This window comes from Camponotus floridanus, unplaced genomic scaffold, assembly GCF_003227725.1.
Source record: "Camponotus floridanus strain SB8 unplaced genomic scaffold, Cflo_v7.5 scaffold19, whole genome shotgun sequence".
NCBI lineage: Eukaryota > Metazoa > Arthropoda > Insecta > Hymenoptera > Formicidae > Camponotus > Camponotus floridanus.
The window spans coordinates 1,480,965-1,500,773 of record NW_020229314.1 but is presented as its reverse complement, the minus strand read 5'-3'; the positions used below and the strand labels follow the sequence as shown (position 1 = coordinate 1,500,773).

The window sequence follows — 19,809 nt, the reverse complement described above, 5'->3', positions numbered from 1 at the left end:
ATTTCTCTTTACAAGCTAAAAACGTAACACGTTATTTTTACACACATCATTTGACATAATGCGTCAAAATTATATCAAATTAGATATATATTAATAATTAAATTAAATTAGATATATATTTATTACTGCGGTAACAAAAAAAGAACAGCAAGCAACAGAAGCATCGGGAAAGAAAGTAGGTTTTAAAGTTCACGGAGGTCGCGTAAACATTAAATCAAACGAATTTATATCTCGCGTCAGACGAAAAATATCCATATTATTAAATAAAAACGTGAAATTCGTGTAAACGCATAATTGGCATAAACAAGTCAATTTTTCGAATCTCTCTATAATAATAAAAGTAATATATTGACCATCTGTCTCGTTCGTTTTTTACTAACGCGGCACGAAATGTACCGCCATTAGAGTGATTATTAAAGATGGATTATCCAGTAATAACGGAATATGGTATACGAGACGCGTAGGATCTTCGTGAGAAGCATAAAATCGCTCGGTACTGCATTTTACACTGTCACTGTGATCTCTCGAATAAAGATTGCGACCATTTTTTGGCTGGTCTTCTCTTTTCTCTTGAAAATTATACTAACTCATTAAATAATCTCACGTGAGCGACTTTTAAATTAATGTTTTCTATACTGAACCATCGCATATTTATCACGATAATAAAACTTATCTAAGCACACATATCAAGAGTCGTATTTTTTCTACTTATTCTGATTATTCTGAATAAAAACGTTGTCACCGTGCGCTTAATTTAATTCTGCTCATAAATTTTAGTTATAACATTTCACAATATGTTCTTAAAATGCAAAATTTTTCTTTTACAATTCAAATCTGTCCTTCTAATCATCATCAACATTATTATTAATATTCTTAATAAAGCAAAATCGACGAAGAAATGAGGTGTCTACACTTAAGACGCGCCATTAAACTTGTTACAGCCAAATCTCAGTTTGACCTACATTAATGTTGCAAGAGTAAACGAATATACATATTCACCTTTAATAATTCATTTTCATTAAAAAGCTATCTGTGTTACTCGTGTGACAATATTTACACGACTTTTCGTGATTACTTCCGGAGATGCTTGCCGATTCCCTCCTCTTGTATCGCGAGAAGAGCGCGCAACGAAGCGGCACGAAAACGAATGGTGTTTCGTTTCAGACGCAAGGGGCGCCGAGTCAAAAATCTTTATCCGGCTATACGTCGCTTCTATTATAAAACGATACAAAGGATCAGAGAGACGGAGCAACAGGACGCACGCAGATCGCGAGACAAAGACGGGAAGACAATAATACGGAACGTCGGACGGTCGAGTGTGTCGTGTGTCTGTTGAAACGCACTTGACCCACCCCTTTCTACTCGTCCCTATTCCCCTTTTTTCTTCGCATGAATTCTACGACGCTACGTACGGGACAGAAGTCAGACAGAAACGCAGACAGGTACGACTTGTTCCCTTTGACGCGACAAGAAAGATTGCTATTTGTATCACTTTGAGACATTACAATGTCTGTCTTTTCGCTCGGCAAAAAGCCCGGTGATCACGCTAAAACCTCCATCCATCGTCCTCTGTCCTCCGTCAGTTCGAATGTGCTAAAACAATTCTTCGAGAGTTTGTAATTATGAATTACTTTAGAAGTTGCATGTCGAAGTTTATAAAACCCCAAGATGTTGATTTATGTCTCTAGTTTGTTTTCCATATTTTTTCGAGAACACAGATAATATATATAGATATCTGTTCGCAATATTTTAGAAATATCTCGAGACGAAAAGTGGCAGAACGTTTTAGAAAAATATTAATGCGAGAATGACGCTCCGAATGCAAGAATTCTGGAGTTCGTCGAGCTCCAGTTGTAAGATTGAGCTATCGTCTATTCGACTTATTACTATTCATCCATAATGCAAGGAACAATCTGATTTCCATCTTCTTTTCCGTTATTGATAATCCTTCGATATTTATTACCAGATGTTTAATAATCTCTTCAATAATAAGATACCGCTAACAAATATTGACCCGAAGCTTCTTCAACATCCTCTTTCGTTTCTCTCCTTTTCTCCGCGACTGACTTATTCCTCTTGTTTCTTATACAAGAGAGTTTATCATTTGATATCGATACGGCTATTCTATTGAAGCGGAAGTAAGATCTTCTCCTTCTCCTTCCCTCCTCCCCCTTTCCTCCCGCCAAGAAGTTTATGGAGTTGTTCGTTTCGTTTGGCGAGCAGAATCGTTCCACATCGATCGTCCGATGAGCATTGCGCAAACTTGACCATTTTGTTTGATCACAAATTCGATTCTTCGGAATACAATTTCAGTCGCTGGTAATCGCATTACATCCGGCTTGCCGGATGCTCGGTCCCGCCTTTACCTTCCCGCGGCCTGCATTTCTAATTGAATTTTGTTTTTCGCTTACTTCGGCGTCTTCGTTCGGTATCGATCCGACGTCGCAGCCGCATCGACGGTACTTTCATTTTATATAAACGAAAAAAAAAAAATCACTCCTGTGTTAATCCGGATTTAGCGTTAGTTTTGCGCGACTCTGGCATGAATAACGTTTACGTGAAAAAAACATCTACCGTGGTGCGTTACTCGAAATTTATGCTTGCCCAGATTTTTGCACAAATTTGGAACATATATGCACGGTTATAAATATTCGTCTAATTTTTTCCGTACGTCTTATTAAAGATAATGGAAATGTTCATTTTTGAAATGCAACACAAATTGCAAGCTGGTGTTTCAGGGTCGATCCAATGGCGAAACATTATTACCTCTCACTGTTGGGCCATCGCAAAATTATAGACGTCGAGTATTTTGTCGTGTATATCGGCAAATATATTGTTGGGACAGAAACAGTAAAAGGTCGCGGGGAGATCAATACGAATTTTACCACATTGTCAATTTCGTTTTGCGTTAATTATTCCGCTACGCGCAATCGCGATCGGATAAAAAACATTCGGGCAGCAACTTGATAATCTATAGCGTAAATGGCACCACGTAACGAGAATTTTATTATTGAAATCTTGGATTCACAATCGTCCTGCTCAGTCTCACTCGTGGTCGGTGAAAAAAACTCCACTCCGACTTTAAGTTGACGGAAGAACGCGCTTTAATTGGACTCGTTGAAAGCGACATGGGACAATACCTCATTGCTATCCATTATTCTTTTATCGGACTATTGTTCACCACCTATCTTCAAATTCATAGTTGAAACATGCGCGTTAATAACAACGTTCTATTGGAAGAAACGAATGATCACGGTTCGCCTCGAAGGAAAGAAAGAAAAGCATTATAGAATTATACAATCTTGATTGCTGTTATCAACAAATGCTATTTCAAGAATAATAGCTTCAATATACAAATAATTATAGCATTAATATACAAATTATTTGATTTATTAAATATACTTGATGTATTTTTATTTTCAATTATTCCGGATTCCCCTTCGAGATGAATCAGCTTTCATGATGCAGAGTCACGAAGAGGTCGCGATCGTAATTTCGGTCGAGACAAGATCGTGAGAATCCCTTAGGTTAAATCTAATCCAAGCGGGAGGAAGATTAATGGAGGTGACGTTACTTGTAGTTCGCGTTTGCCCGTTTGTTCGTTCGAAGACTAAATGTCGACCTCAAGATTGAAACAAGAATAAGGCGGAAGAGAATCTTGGAAACATTGATGGTGACTTATCTTTATTGCTCGTATAAACTGAGCATATGAGCAATGAGCTGAGACCCTTAACAATACGATGATTAATCGTGTAATTCTCGATTAATCGTGTCATTTTTTTACGAGCAAGTGTCAGACAAGACAAATGTATTGTTTCGACAAATATTTATGATTTACTTTTATCAAAAAGAAACAGAAATAAAAAAAATAAAATAAAATTAGATGTATTATTTAATCGCGCCCTAAAAATTATGAAAATTATATTGATAAAACTCGTTATAATAAACATGATCGATGAGAAACACTTTTTATTAAGCGCGTAATGAAGTCTCCTTGATGAAAAGAAATATTATAATGTCGTTATTACTAAGGTACGAGATGTATGATCGAATTTATTAGACGCTGCTTCGAAACTTGGTTTTGTACATCGAAAAATGTACTCTTTCGCGAGCAGGTGAAGCCATCCCCTTTGATTACGCGGTTTACGTTTCAAATGTAATTAAGGTAACGAGTATCGCGCGCACAGGAGAGATGGGAGCGTGTTTCGTCTCGACCGGTTTTTGCTCGTACTCGAATGTCGCCTCCTTAACACAGTAAAGGTCTCCAGGAAGACAAGAGTGACTGAAGGAGGAAAGAAAGGGGAGATGGAAAGAGAGTACAGGACGAAAAGAGAATCGAAGTTCCCGACAGCACTACGTGGGACCCTCGGGGCCGCGCTTAATTGGATCGAATCGAGTCGAGGCAACGACGAGGAAGAGTCACCGCCCGTACGCTCGTTTCGCGTCTTAAATTTCAATTATTTCGAGCTGCGATCAGAGACTCTTGGGTCAAAACGTCGGTTTATTTGTCGTTAATAAAACACGAACGCTTTCCTCCGGACTGGACTGAGATTAATTGGAAAAACTTGAGCGTTTGAACTCACGAAAATAACCAATGTTCGATTTCCTGACAGACTATACTTCCATCTTGAGCGCTATCTTTAATCCAAGTTCTATCTCCCCTTTTTGCGATGCGAGCAAGAAAATTTAATAACAAATTAAGATAATTGAAAAGATACTTTTAAAGGGGACAGACTTTAAAGAAAGCGGATATAAATTAGAAAATATATGAAAGAATATTTTTCGTATAAGCTATATTATGCAATAATGTAAAATCGATTACTATCGCGGAGAGACAAATCGTGAGCAGATTTAATTTAAAAAGTAACAAATAAAAAATATACATTAAATGAGTTATAAATTACTCACCTTAATTACTCTGCTGTCGTCCAATGCTCCTTTTCATCTCTCCTTTGTTGCTCCTTTATGACATTTTTACACGACACTTGTGAAAGCGCGGTTAATCACGATTACATGCGCATTAATTGGTGGAATACGACAATCGCACGACACTTTGTATGGCACTTCCGATGTATAATTACGCACGACACGCACTTTATTTCATTGATGAGAGAACAACGCGAAAATTACGGCGCTCGAAAATCTCGATCACGCGTCACTCGCTGCGACAACATTACATCTATCAATTAATTGTTAACAGATAATATACATTTTCGTTTTACAACAATTATTTTTGAATATTATAAATTTTGAGTTTACATAAATATTCGAAAATTGTGGAATATTTGAAGATAAGTTTGCGCGATCAATTTTGAATAAATCTCGCGAAATGCTTTGCTCTACGTCCTTTGATCAATTACTATAATGTATTGTACAAACGCCAAATTTATATGATGCTCGATTGATAAATATTAAAATACAGGATTAATGACGATGTATTTATTACAATCGAGCACATCATGATGCCGCTCGATCCGCCCTATAACGCAAACGTTTTGTTAATGACCGAAAATGACATTGGCGACTTCACTTTGATATCGCGTGATTATGCGAGTTAATGGTAGTTGAGAGACAATGTAGCGTCCCGGAATACACAATCGAAATTCACGATATTGAACGCGAGATACATAATAAATCTCCCCATATAAATTATTAATTATCGCTCGATATATCATCGACTTTCCTTTACTTGAATTATTCGATTCGGCAATTACATGTTACTCCCAATAATATTGCGGGCGAATAATGCTTAAATCGGCGAAAAATTCAAAACGTGAAATATAACGTGAATATTTCAAATCTAACAAAGCATCAGAGAGATATAATTATCGTTTTAAATATTAAGACACAAAACCATAATTTGTAATTATCATTTCCCAACGCTTCGTCTTTTTATTGCCCGTATTAAAAAAATAAATCGAAATATAAAACAAAATATATTTTTGATAAATAGCTTCGACATGTTTAATCATCAATTTGTGAAATAATTCACCAAATAATCGTGGAAAACTATGACTCTAAACTAATTCTCCAAGGATAACGAGCACGAGTTTATACCCACTACTTGTTCGCTCGAATGTCGAAGCGAGAATAATAAGATTATTGGATACATAGTATCACAAGGTTACAGAAGAGACTTTACTATAATAAAACATTACGTGTTCATTTTTTGGCGTGTATACATACATAGCGTGGCGTATATACATACATAGCGCGCTATTGTTGATATGTTCGTATTAAGTCTTGTAGGCATTCATAAAAATTCGTAATAATTCGTGTGACAAGAAGAAAGAGAGGGAAATTACGATACATCATTATCGATTACCTTTCGAGATGCAATCGCGAGAAGTACTGGGAGACGTCAAACGCGAGATTATTGCAATTATTGAGTATATATTACAATTATTGAGTATCGATTAGTATGATTAACGACTACATATTATATGATTATAATATACGATTATATTACATGTATCGTCATATTATTTCTCGAATAGACAAGTGAGATCCAATGATTCACAAAAAAGCCGTAATATGTAAATCGTTTGTTAATTAATAATTAATTTGAAATTCAAGAAGCAGTATATTTTGTATTAATTTATTTCGTAACGCGTAAAATATTTCGTAGCGGCAACGAAATAATAATAATCATATAAAATTCAGCGCTCGTTTCTTACGATGTATACATAGGGCGCTAGTGTTGACACTCTCGTGACTTTGTTGTTATTCGCGAGACGAGGAGAAGGAAAACGGGAAGGATAATGTGTCGTATCATCGTAGTATCTCTCGAGACGCGGTCGCGAAAAGTACTGGGAGACATCGAACGCGAAATTATTACAATTCTTGATTCTTAGCGCGATTCACATGATTTATATGAGCAGTGTAACTTTGATTATTTATCGAAGCAATATTACGCGTGATATATTCTTTCGAGAGAACAATTGAAGTTACATGAAACGGAAATTATCAATTGTTCTAGGGATGATAAAACAAATTAAATTGTTAATAACTATAAAATGTTTCACGGGCGATATAATGACTTTTTTAAATACGCTCCAAATATATTTTGCATTGTGTTTCAATTTGAATATTTTTTGCTTACTTTTGAATATAATTAACCTATTATTTTCATATCAAAAATTTGGAATAATATACAAATCGGGGCAAATTAATTCACAATGATAAGCGATATATCGACCGTTTATTAATAATTCATTTTTTTTCGTGGGATTTATGTTTTCGAAATATATCGCGTATGCAATATTGAATTTCGAATTATGTATTTTCGAACGGCACGTATCTTTTGACCAGCCATTAATTCGAATAGTAGATCATGCGCGATATCAAAGTCAGATTGTCGATGATATTTTCGAATTTTTTGGTGATTAACGAAACGTATCATGAATAGTCGACTCTGAATCACGGTATCATAGAATAAATAGTCGTACGCGTTTACTTAATAAATATAATCGTATTTTAATATGTCAGTCGATAATTTATTAATTGCATAACAAAATTTTAATGTTGGTTTTTTAAAATGATATATTTTATATGATTTATTCAATCAAAAAATTCACGCGCGAGGAATCGACAAAGTGACGAAATATACATATTTTTGAATCTTGTATTTCTTGGAGATATTTTAATTTTTAAATTTAAATTTTGTACATTTATCTACTTATGTTCTCTCTAATGTGGCGTAATAAAATTACCTACAATACACGTGTGTACCATTTGTTAGCCATAAAAGTCACACTGCCGCAGTGAATGTCATGTGAATTTTGCTGCGTGATTTTCAAGGAAATTGTGATTTCATTCGACCGTAATTTTCCCATTGTTTATCCATCACTAATATAATAAAGCGCGTGTCATGTATGATCATACATCGGCGGTACAAAATGTATTTGCTCGATTGTTGTATTCTAATAATCTTCCGATTAATGCGTGCGCGATCGTAATTAATCGTGTTCACGCGAGTGAATGTTGTGTAAAGTGCCGAATGAAGAAGCAGCAAAAAGATTGAACAAAGAGAAGAGGAGCAAGCCTGGGGGGGCATCGGGCGACAGTGGAGGAATCGTGAGGTAGGTAATTTATAATTTATTTAATTTATTTTTAATTTATTTGTTATCAGTGTGAAATTAATCGCTCGTTTATGATAAAATGATTGACTTTATAACATATCATTTTATATCATATAATACACGTATAAAATATTTTAGATGTTTAGATAAAATATTTAGATGTTTAAAATTTATAATTAGATTTTTTATAATTAGATTTTTACAATAAAGAATTGTTTTTATATTTTTAATTATATCATTATATGTTTTTATTAAATATTTTTAAAAAACAAATTATAAATTATCAACTGAAGAAAATTAATTTTAAAATTAATTAACGTAAAAATTACTTTTAGAAATATAAATTATTTTGGGTACTATTTTATATGTGAAACTTGAATGTATTTCTTTTGTATTTCACAGATCAACGTTGTGTGTACTACATTTCCGCTGTTGTGCATCGTACCGGTGAGTGTTAAATTATTTTCTATCATGTTTTTCAGAAATTTGCAAGACTTGTAATAAAATGCGAATAAAAATAAGACAAAATATAAAGCGAGTGATATATTATTCAACGATTGTTTTGTTGATATTTTCTCGACCATCATTTAATACGCTTTGTAGACTTATGAAACGATCGTCGAGTTGCGGGATTGTTTATAATTTTGCAGATATTTTGCATTATTCTCACAGAGGCAACAACTGACACGCGTTTGCGCATAATTATGTGTATGTATGTGTGTGTGCGTTACCTCATAAGGTAATTTATAACCAGTCGGTGATTTGTCGTAGCGCGAATCTCTTCATAAAAACGGCGATTATTAATAATTCATCTATATGAATCTCGCGAATATCGTCGTAAGAATTTTATGAATCCCTCGACAGGAAAAAGAGAGAGTAGGAACAGAGAGAGAGGAACAAGTTGATGAGCACGTACGCTTCGAGGTAATTTCGATCCTACAACTACAGGGGCGTTATTATTTTTTGATTGTCCGCGCGGTTAATCGGGAACAACCATCTCTTAGAGACGACTGGATCGTCGTATCTTATCGTTTCTTATCACGAAAAGGAGAGTTTACGAGCGCTTTACGGCTAGTTTTAAGCCACGCGCATAAAACACCTTTAAATGGAGAGTAACAAAGCTCTCACTTTACGCTCGCGGTAAAATGAAATTGATACAGTGTTCTACCGTGCGTCCTTCTCCTAAAATTGCGTAAGATATCGTTTATTGCAAATACGTAATATAAAAAAAGATAATGAAAAAAATAATCACGCTCGATCTAAAAGATTTTCTATCATCTTCAAAACTAATGATATGATTTTTTAAATACATGATGCATTTTACTCGCCATGTTTAAAAGTTGTGTACCTAAATCTTTATCAGGAATTTTAATATTTACAAATTTTTAATCATTAAATCGGGTCATAAAATATAATTGCACATTGTATAACCTGCACAAAAAGGTACATTTTTAATATTCACTTTTAGTATCATCAAAAATTGCTCATGATTTGCGGTCGATTTTTCGCAATCTCGGTTTTCTAATCTGTATCGGTTTCGTAAAGCAAAAATAATAAGCTCAAAGGGCGATTTGATGCTGCTTCGATCGACGGATCTCGCAGATAAGTCTAACCGGTCGTTACTTTTTGGCCTCTTTGCATACGTAATTGCCTCCGCTGAGAGAGGTACGATGTGGTAAGGGGCGAGACGAAAGAAATGGCGCCTCGTATTACGAAGGTCGTAGCGCGAAACAGGGGAAAGCAAAAAAAAATTGGATTGCAGCCCGCCCTCGTGTTTACGGGCCGCTGCGATATAAACGAGGGTCGTTAAATCCTCTCGCCTAGTCACGCAGGATTTTTCCCAATGGCCTTCACGGCGTCCGATATATCGATAGCTCGATGCAAGAAGACTCAAAAAAATGGCTTTTCAAATTACCTCCGAAATATACCACAATATATCGTGTTCTTAGAATGTTGCAATCATATGTACCAAAAGTACAATATAAAACGTAGCTTTAGAAATGTTGTAATTCAACAGGGATACAATGCTCATGGATTGAAAAATGAGATATTGTTAAAATTACAAGTTTTGTTATTATTACTATTGTTATAAAATTAACATATAAAAATTTGTCAAATCCTGCACTTGCTAATTTTAACAATAGTATAACAATAGTAATTTAATTTAATTAATTTTATAACTTTTATTGTTATAAAATTAATTTAATTAAATTACTATTGTTATACTATTGTTAAAATTAGCAAGTGCAGGATTTGACAAATTTTTAAATGGAACGAGTCAAAGTTTTAAAGATTTGCGAATTCAGAGACTCGCCGAGATTTATTTGTATATCAAACCGAATGATGTATGGGCGCGCATTCTGGTTAGGAATGTATATTGACACGATTGCAATATGTTACGTGCATCTGGACAAATGTAAACTTACATTGCTGTTCGAGTGTGAGGAAAATGGTAGGAAGGACGTAAATACGGGTTTGCCTTACGGCTACATTCTCGTGCAGTGGAGTTATACAGTCAAAAATCCGAAGAATCGAATTCGACTTGGGAGGATATGTATAGACTCGATAACTCGATGGAAATCGATTTGAGATACGTAGACACACGTGCGCGGGAGATACTCATTTACGAAGGCTAGGCTATAGGTCGCTTTTAATGACTAACTTTGTTGATTCGCGGGGGAGTTCGAGATACTTCATAATCGTGCTCGTCCGGCAAGCTTTACGAGATGCAATACTTGATTTTAAGCTTTTCGACAATAGCCTGATTAGCACGGACTTGAAACTCATTAGCTCAAAAAACAACACGGAATTATTAATAATTGCTTTTTTCGTTCTCTCTCTCTTTCTCTCTCTCTTTTTCTCTTTCTTTCTTTGCTCTATATAATATATAGCATTATATAGACAAGCGTAAAAATAAGTCTTTTTTAACAAGATTAATTAACGATTTCTTTGTGAATCAATTTTTTTAAATAAATTTAAAAAATAATAAATAATTAATATTAAAAAAAAAATGAATCAAAATTTGTCAAAGATTATATCATTAGAAATTATTCACGTTATTGGTAATAAATATATCTTTTACACATACGTATATATTTTTTATATTATGATAATTAAGAAAATTGTATTAAGATTAAGATGATTAAAGAAAAAATTTATGCAAGTTTATCAACTCACTATCGCGGCCATCTAGGAAATATTTCAGCTTTATATCTTGCGAAAGGTCCTGTTTACGCGTTAATCAAAGGTAAAAAACTTAGTGTCGCGAGTAATTAAGGATCACAGAATGACGTTTGAAGAAACTCTCCGCAATCATCGCGAAACTGCTTAATTACGTTTAGTCCGCGTGGCGATGGTACTTCACTTATTTCCTTACGTTTAGTCGGATTTAACAAGCGTAAAGGTATGAAAGGAAGAAGGGGAAAGTACGGGGCTCATCGACGATTGCCGCGTTCGGGTACAACCGCGATAATTGCGATTGCGCAGCTTAAAGGAAACTCCGGAAAGCCGCCGAGAAAGAACGACGACTTTCTTTTTCGTCATTACGCGAAACTGTCTCCTCACTAATTGAAGCGCCTTAAATGCAAATATAATCGCGATACTTGAAAAATGTAGGAGCGCGCCACGATGCCAACAATCCGTTGCCTCGAACCCTCATTAGGTGCGAAACGGCAAATTGCTTATAGATATTTATTACAGCGGAAATAAAAAGGGAGGATTCAAATTAACGGCTTTGTAAACCGCGAGTCATAACGTTTGCAAAGATGAAATTCATTCGCTTCGTCATTCGATGCGATTATTATCATCTCGGTTTCTGATTGATTGACATTATTAATTCTCGTATTTTGAATAATCTCTTTTTATTCAGTATACACGTATTTATTTTTCAATCCTCTTCCTTCAATACCTTCATATTTTTCCTTAGTTTTTTCTTCAGATTAAATAATTAGAAGATAAAACTCGCGCTTTAACTCGTTAAATTTTTAATGTAAGAATGATTAAGATGAAACTTGTGTGTTTGAGTTTGTTAAATTTTTGATGTACGAACTATGCTCGTGTAAAAATTGGCCGTGTATTTTTTTATATGCAAGACTCGTTTCTCGACATCGCGAGAAATAACTGCGAACTGTCCAAACTTCAGCACAATTATATTCATCGCAGCGATCCTGCCGCTGCAGGGCATTATAAAGTTATTGAAAAATACCGGTGTAAGAGAATCGCGGTCCTGGCAATGGATGAAACTTTTAAAAGGCGACCGAATCTCTCTCCCTCTGTCTTTCTCCGGCTCTCTCTCTTTCGACGATTCGCGAGTGCTTGAAACTGTGCGGATGGTTTGCCCGAGTCGAGCGTTTCTATGACTAACGGAAATCGCTTTAACCCCTTGCGGTCCGCTATAAGCGCATATCCGTCCGCAAACTTGTTTTGGTCGAACCTCGGGAAGTAGCTTGGCCGCTATTATCTGTGATATGGATTTCGTCGAGGCAAGCAATGTCGCTTTATGAAGTAATTAAATCGATAAAGAGAGTTCTTTATCCGTAATCTCTCACTTATTGAGCGAATCGATATGTTTGACAAATTTCACGCGTTATTAGAAGTTTAATATAAAGTTAATCTGCGGATGGTTTTGAAAATAACGTGACGAGTTAAAGCGACAAAGAAACAGTTTTTATCTTCTATTTTTTAATTTTTTTATTCACTATTTTATTCATTTTTCTCAATTATATTATAGTTTATATATAATCCAGTACTATAAATTAAAAACTTACATTAAATATATGTAGAAACAAAGTACTTGAAATATAACAAATAACTAAAATATAACAAGTAACTTAAAATATAACAATTTTACAAATGTATGCTTGTGTAACATGTGAGTAATATACAAGACTGCACTCAATGATAAATGTAACATCGAAATAGACTGTGAAATTATTAAAAAGATTTAATTAGAAAGTGGATCTCGCGGATAGTCGTGTTGTCAGACGCCATCTTGGATGACCTTTGTGACAGACAGCTGCAAGCTCAGAGAAGCTGGGAGAGACGGCTGTCGTCGTATAAAATTAAATTTTTAACGAGCTCGCCGCGCTCGTCCTTCCATTTGGTTCTCCCGTTCCTAGGTAGTTTACGAAGTAAATATCTGCACATCGGTAATTAAATTCGATTCGGTAGTTCGTGGTGGCTGTAGGTTTCGGATAAGAGGAAATCTCGAGAGGACGAAACGACGATATATCGGGTGATTCGTTTGAAATTGCTTTCGCGGCATTCGAATGCGTTTAATCAGTCTTAAAATTTCATCTCTAGTCCAACATTCTTCGAGGGTTTCGAAAATTGAAATATAATAGAATAATTTTTTTTTAAATATTTTAATTATCAAATAGCGATGAAAAATATTGATGTAACATCGTCGTTAATTATTTTTCCGGAAAGCAAATATCTCTTAAATTTTGAAAGTAACAGAAGGAATTTTGTATGAAATACAAATTTCAAAATGACGACGAAAATGCATCAATTATTTTAACTATGCGTACGGACACATGTGTATTTCTCAGCGCGATCAAATTAACGCAACAAAACCGATAAAATGTAAAAACGTGTATTGATGTAAAATGTGATGGAAAAACCGGGAAAAAAATACATCGTAGAAGCAGGCGGGCCTGAAATTTGTTTGCTCGGGGCGGCGACGAGGAAGGAATAGGGGAAGTGGAAAAGCAGATCCAGCTCTACACGTACGTTGCGTGCGCGAGTAATGGTACACCACCAAGAAAAATGTCTACTTGTACCACAACGACCACCGCTAGTACATCTCCTCGAAGCGAACTTTCCGCTCGTTATTTACCGCGAAACTATTTTGCAATTTAATGCCGTCGCCTCCCCGCGTCTTTCGTCACTTTTGCTCGGGCGACTCGACGAACGCGGGAAATGACGTTTGCTCTCGCGTACATGCTATATCTTAGCAGGCACCCTAATGTGCCATCTCTTTTCTGCTGCGAGCAAATCTGAAAAATAGCGAGCATCCTATCTGAGATATATAACATTAGTGCGCGAGCGAATAAATCTTTGCGATTAATTTGCACGCAGCCATATATCGCTGTAGTATTCCTGAAATAAATCTGAAATTTTTTTATCGACGTACAAAATTTTATAAATATAAAATAAATATTCCAAATAAATACACAAATAAAATAATAAAATAATAATAAATAAAAATATACAAATATATCTGAATAAATATGTTTTCGATATTCCAGCTTTTCATTATTTTTTCATTTGATAATCTCTTTAAATAGTATAATATATTCGGATTCGAATGTGTGTGTTGAAAACTGAGACAGCCGTCGATATGAATATATTTTTAACAAAATCGTGCAAGAAATTCCAGATTTCTTTAAATTTTTTTTATTATATTTCTAGAGTGAATATAAATAATGCACGCTCTCTCTCTCTCTCTCTCTCCCTCTTAGACGCCTTTTATTGAGAAGGATATCTATCGAATATGGTGAAACGCGACTGTATGTCCACGATAAAGAGGAAACTTCCATCTTCGACGACGGGAATATTTCGGTCATTGGAATAAAAAATTTGCTTCGACGTACGATGCGCCGCATTGTACCTGTATTATTGATTCGTTCTACTTGCCGATAAATACAGTACGTTCTCCGGGGAACGAATTTTTTTTTCCAACAGAATTGATGCCGAGCTCCGCCGTGTCACCGAAAAATATTCATTCCGGGCATCGCGAGCCATCGGACGTTATTATCATCGAACTCGTTACTCGATTCAGAACATTTCAACTATTCACTGGAACAATGATATCTTTCCTCGGTTATTCGCGTGTTATTTTTATCTTATTTTTAAAACATTTTACATTCGTTTGTTTCATAATTAATCACCTTGTTTGTTCGTAATTAATCTTTTTTAGATACGTTGACGTTACATCGAATATCTATTTTTTTGTTCGTTTCATGAATGTTTGAACGGGAAATATCGATTTAGCACACAAAGTGTCACGAGAAGGAAGTCAAGAGAAAATATGCTACTTCGGATGATCCGCGTATTCTGCAACGGCGAGAGCTTTCCATTCAATAGTACAAAGTATATTTCGACGAACGAGCAAAAGTCTTTCGATGACATAATACATTTTCTGGAGATTTCTGGCCGCTATTTCTAGACGCTGATTTCTGGCTGTCATTAGACGCTGATTTGATGACATATGAAAGTAATAAAGAGCGTCATTTATAGCGTAATAAAGTATTGTCAAAAGCCAGAGATAATTCGTCATCGATCGATCGAATTTTTTTTTTTTTTTACTTGATTTTACTCTGTCAGCTCGCTTCAAAAGAATGATAAAAGTAACGAGTAAATTACATTAATATTATAAATGAAATTAGCGCGATAAAACCTCAGAATGACGACTCTTTTTTAATCCGGGAGAGAGCTGGGATATACCAGCTGGTAATGCGAGGATTATATTCCGAGGATTATATCGAGCCAAGATTATATCTCGTTTCCTTTAATCGCAAATGTTTTACATTATCTCTCGCAAAATCTATGCCATTAGAATACGATATTATAATTAAAAAAAAAAGAAAAAACATGGCGCATAGATCTGGAAATAATGAATGAAATTTATTCAGTTGGCGAGTTGCATAATCTAATTAATAATAATTGAACTTAATTTTACATCCATTTTTAGAAGAGACTTTACGTCGAATATTTTATTCTGTTTGAACATTATGTTTAACATTTTCATTGATTAATATTTCCCCGCAATTCAACAAGAATTCAAAGCGCTCGGAAATCAAACTAGAAAAGAGAGGGCAAATTGCGAGGGCTTGAAAGGAAACGACATAAAAAGGTCGAACTCATCCACAGGAGATCGATCTATTTCTAGTCGTGACATGCGCAGCGATGGGACAGTGTGACATGTAGGGCGCGTGTGCGCGACTCGTATAATTCGCTAATTACAAATTATTAAACAAATATACGCCGGGTATCAGGATAGCACTCTTGAATAAACACTCGAGAGCGGCAATGACGATTATCGATGATAAAATCGGTCCTCGCGCTCGAAAGGGAGACAGAGATACGTGCGTAGGAGAGAGGCGAAAGACAGAAAGAGAGGGAGAGGGAGAAAACGTATGCATGAACGCGACCGCGTGGTACACCTGGATAATAGATTTTGTACACGAACGCGCCACCAACCGGCGCGAGTAAAATACTGGTTGCGCTACTAATTGTCGTTAATTGCCTACTCTATACGACCAGTTTTGGAATGAGGTTTTGTCGCCCGCCCCGGCTGGCGCAACAAAAGTAATTGCGATTCATTGCGTTGCGCTCACGCTCCCTCGTATCATTCGGCAAGATCGAAATGATCGTTTTTTACGCGAAAAATGTTTTCCCCAAATTTCCCCTACAATTCGCAATCTCGTTTTTTCCTCATCCTTCTTATCACTTTCATTCCCGTTTACCTCATTTTCCGCAATCTTTCCCCATTTCCCTCTTGTTTCCTTTCCCCGGTTTCACAGGCCTCTTGTTGCTCTCTGCTTGTTGCCCCTCTTCCCGCTTCATTCTTGTCATTCTTTATCATCTTTTATGTCTATTTGTGCCTCGTTCGAACTTGTTACACCTTATCGTTCTCTTTCCCTTTTTAACTTCCTTTCATTTCTAATTCCATTTCTTGTCTTATACTTACTCCTTCGCATGGTCGTTGAATAGTTTGTCGTGAGTAGGTACGGCGTAAAAATGGGGCAGGATAGAAAAGCGGAGAATCAAGCCAGAGAATTTCGTTTCAGTCGTGGCTAGCGGACGGAATTTTCGTCGGGTCTGCTAAGCCTCTAAGCGGCTTAGGATTTCGTTGTATGCTTCATGAAAAGAACGAAAGAGAACTCGACGTTATAGCGGGACAAAGAAAAAAAAAACAATGTAGCTTCGGAAACGAGGGAAGAGAGAAATTTCTGTCCGCCCGCGGACGAAATGTATTGCAGGAAGTGTTGGTATTCCGACACAATCACGCGATTCCGCCTCCCTGGCCAGCACTTCCGTTCGCATTTCTAATTTATTTTACTATTTGTACGATCCTCCATCGCCAGTTCCATCCTTCTACACTTCAGTTGCATAATCCGACTACGCACCTAAAGCTATTTTAGCATCAACTGATTTATTTCTCGATTATCATGCTATCGTAAAGTATATAAATCTTTTTAATATCGAAAAAAATTCGCGCAAAAAAAGATTACGCGTCTCTGCGAGTCGCGATTAATTTCACAGGATTAAAGAATTGCATTCGTCCAAGTTAGCTGTTAAATGATGGATTGCCAATTCGGAATTGGCAGTGCCGTGACGTTACATATGTCGAGAGAAGATTGGAATCTTTGATGGGAATTGGCATCGCTTAAAGGCTTGGCAATTCGTCAAAGAATCAAAATTTATTGCGAGGTACTATCCTTGATGGATACCTTCTACGCTTATATCCGTAACGCGATATCATTGTGGCGGAGACTACAATCCAGGATGAACGGAGAGACTCAAATACAAATACAAGCTACGCGGCTTCAAATCCCAAATGCCATTCCTACGTTTATCTAAATGATATGTACACTGCGGCTTCTCTCCCCAGCGGACTCCATCTTAACACTTAACTGAACGAGGAAAGATTTTCCATTTTACGCTCCGTTGCTACGATTGCGTAGTTATCCTACGATGCGTAATATAAATAAACATTGAATTTAGTATCAATTTCTATTCAGTTGCTAAAAAAGCTCAATAAATTTTTGAACATCATCCAATTATTTCACGTCGAGAGATAAAAGAAAATAAAACACGGAGAAAGAGAGAGAAACAAAATTTCCCTAAAATTATAAATAACTCATTTAAATATGATTGCGCTTACAAAACGCGAGTGCAACATTATAAGCTTAATTTTACCAACGTATTTCAAAATAATACTTTACGCAACGAATAAGAATATAATTATTAAAAAACACCGTGAGAATGACAGAAAAAAATTGTGGAATCAGAGAAATTCTTCGTTAAAACGTCAGTCGATAAAAATCGATATCTCTTTCGAAACTGATTGAAACGGTCGGCTCGCATGTTCGATTTTCGGAAGCGTCACTTCTATTTGCGATGAGTGTCAGCAGGTAACGAGAACAACGGGACAATTTCAAGTACCTTTGCATATGTACGGCCGATGTAACGTGTAGTTGGAGAACGTCCATACCGCAAGATATCTATGATCCGTTCACGTAACATGGTATACGCTCGCATACGAGCGCGTACATGAGCCGTGCGTCACGTGCGACCGATGGCGCGATGCGAGAGCGATACATCAGCATGATCAGCACAGAGCGAGAGAGAGCGAGAGAGAGAGAGAGAGAGAGAGAGAGAGAGAGAGAGAGAGAGAGAGAGAGAGAGAGAGAGAGAGAGAGAGAGAGAGCGAGAGAGGCCAATGTCTCCGGGTTTCCAGAATGGTCAGACGTCCACGTCCACATACACGTACGAGAGCTAATAACGACGAAAGCGGGGTCAAAAGCCGGCTAAAGGCCAATGGGACCAACCAACCCCATTTCCCTTCCCCCCTATTCGTCCAGTTTCAAGGCGCTCCATCATTATTGCGACAACGTTTGATCTACATGATGCGTCGTCGCACCCGGTAGATCCACATCCAGTTGCCGTAATTACGGCTAATGTGCCAGAGTCATGGCAAGCCATGGAACTCGCGGCTGTTCAATAATCCCTTCGATACGTTTAGATTTATTGACCGGCCAGCGCCTAGTAGCCGTGGGCGGTTACAAGGTAGCCGCTATCGGATAAACGACCACCCGTCAGTAAATAATTACGCAATATATAAATATTTAATTCATTAAAGGCTGCAACTCCCCGAAACTCTATCATTTTGACTCATAGCATGCTTCGAAACAATGTACTTTTTTCGCGTAACATTTCGACAGTCGATAGAATTAATTGGATCCGGATGTATCACGAATCATTGGCATTTACGTCGGTAAAATAAAAAAAAACACCTCGTAGCAAAATAAAAAGCAATTTCCAGTAAATTTATTCCGTGTATATTCCTCAAGAAGCTATAATTTACACAAAAGTTTGCGACACTAGTTTTCGACAAATAAAAATTAATGGAGACGAAATTAATTATTGATTCTACGATAATGGTCAACTATTTCGACAGACGATATCCTAAACGTTTCGATTCATCGATAATGTTTCCCGGGGATATGATGCAGGTTTCTCTGATGTATTAGCGCATCATCGAGCTAATTTGAAAGCGATCTTTCGAATTAGTGCGCTCGCGGTGGGGATTTCCGCGGCCTGCATGAGCCTCATCGATCGATGAAACGCGAGCTGATTTCGGCGACCGCTTTTGTCTCAGAGCTCGAGAAAGGTCCTCTCGTCGGGGTCAAATACTCCGCCGTGAATGTTCGATCGTTCGATACAATCGCGCCCAATCACCGCGAAATGGAGGAGAGGCGATGCTCTCGCGCGTCTCGCTCGCTCGAGCGCATTTCTTCAGAAATACTCTTGGACATTTTACATTTTTCAATTTACTCCAGTCAACAACGCGGCGATTATGTACGCCGATGTGTATATGTTCGAAACTTTATAAAACAGAATTTGCATGTGTCGCGTACATTATGTATGGATTCGCGTCTCGCAGGTGACAGCTGCGTTGTGTGTATCATCGTTTAAAAAAATATTCCACGTTCCATCGTTG

At 36.6% G+C, this 19,809-nt stretch overlaps 1 protein-coding gene across 1 annotated transcript in view; it reads left to right on the top strand.

Moving 5' to 3' along the window:
* The window catches only part of LOC105248250 (Down syndrome cell adhesion molecule-like protein Dscam2), a 100,739-nt gene that overhangs the window by 13,743 nt on the left and 67,187 nt on the right, over positions 1-19,809 (top strand). The window contains exon 2 of the mRNA XM_025407809.1: positions 8,484-8,528. The gene's annotated coding sequence lies outside the window, so the exon portion shown is untranslated. The remainder of the gene's footprint in view (positions 1-8,483; positions 8,529-19,809) is intronic.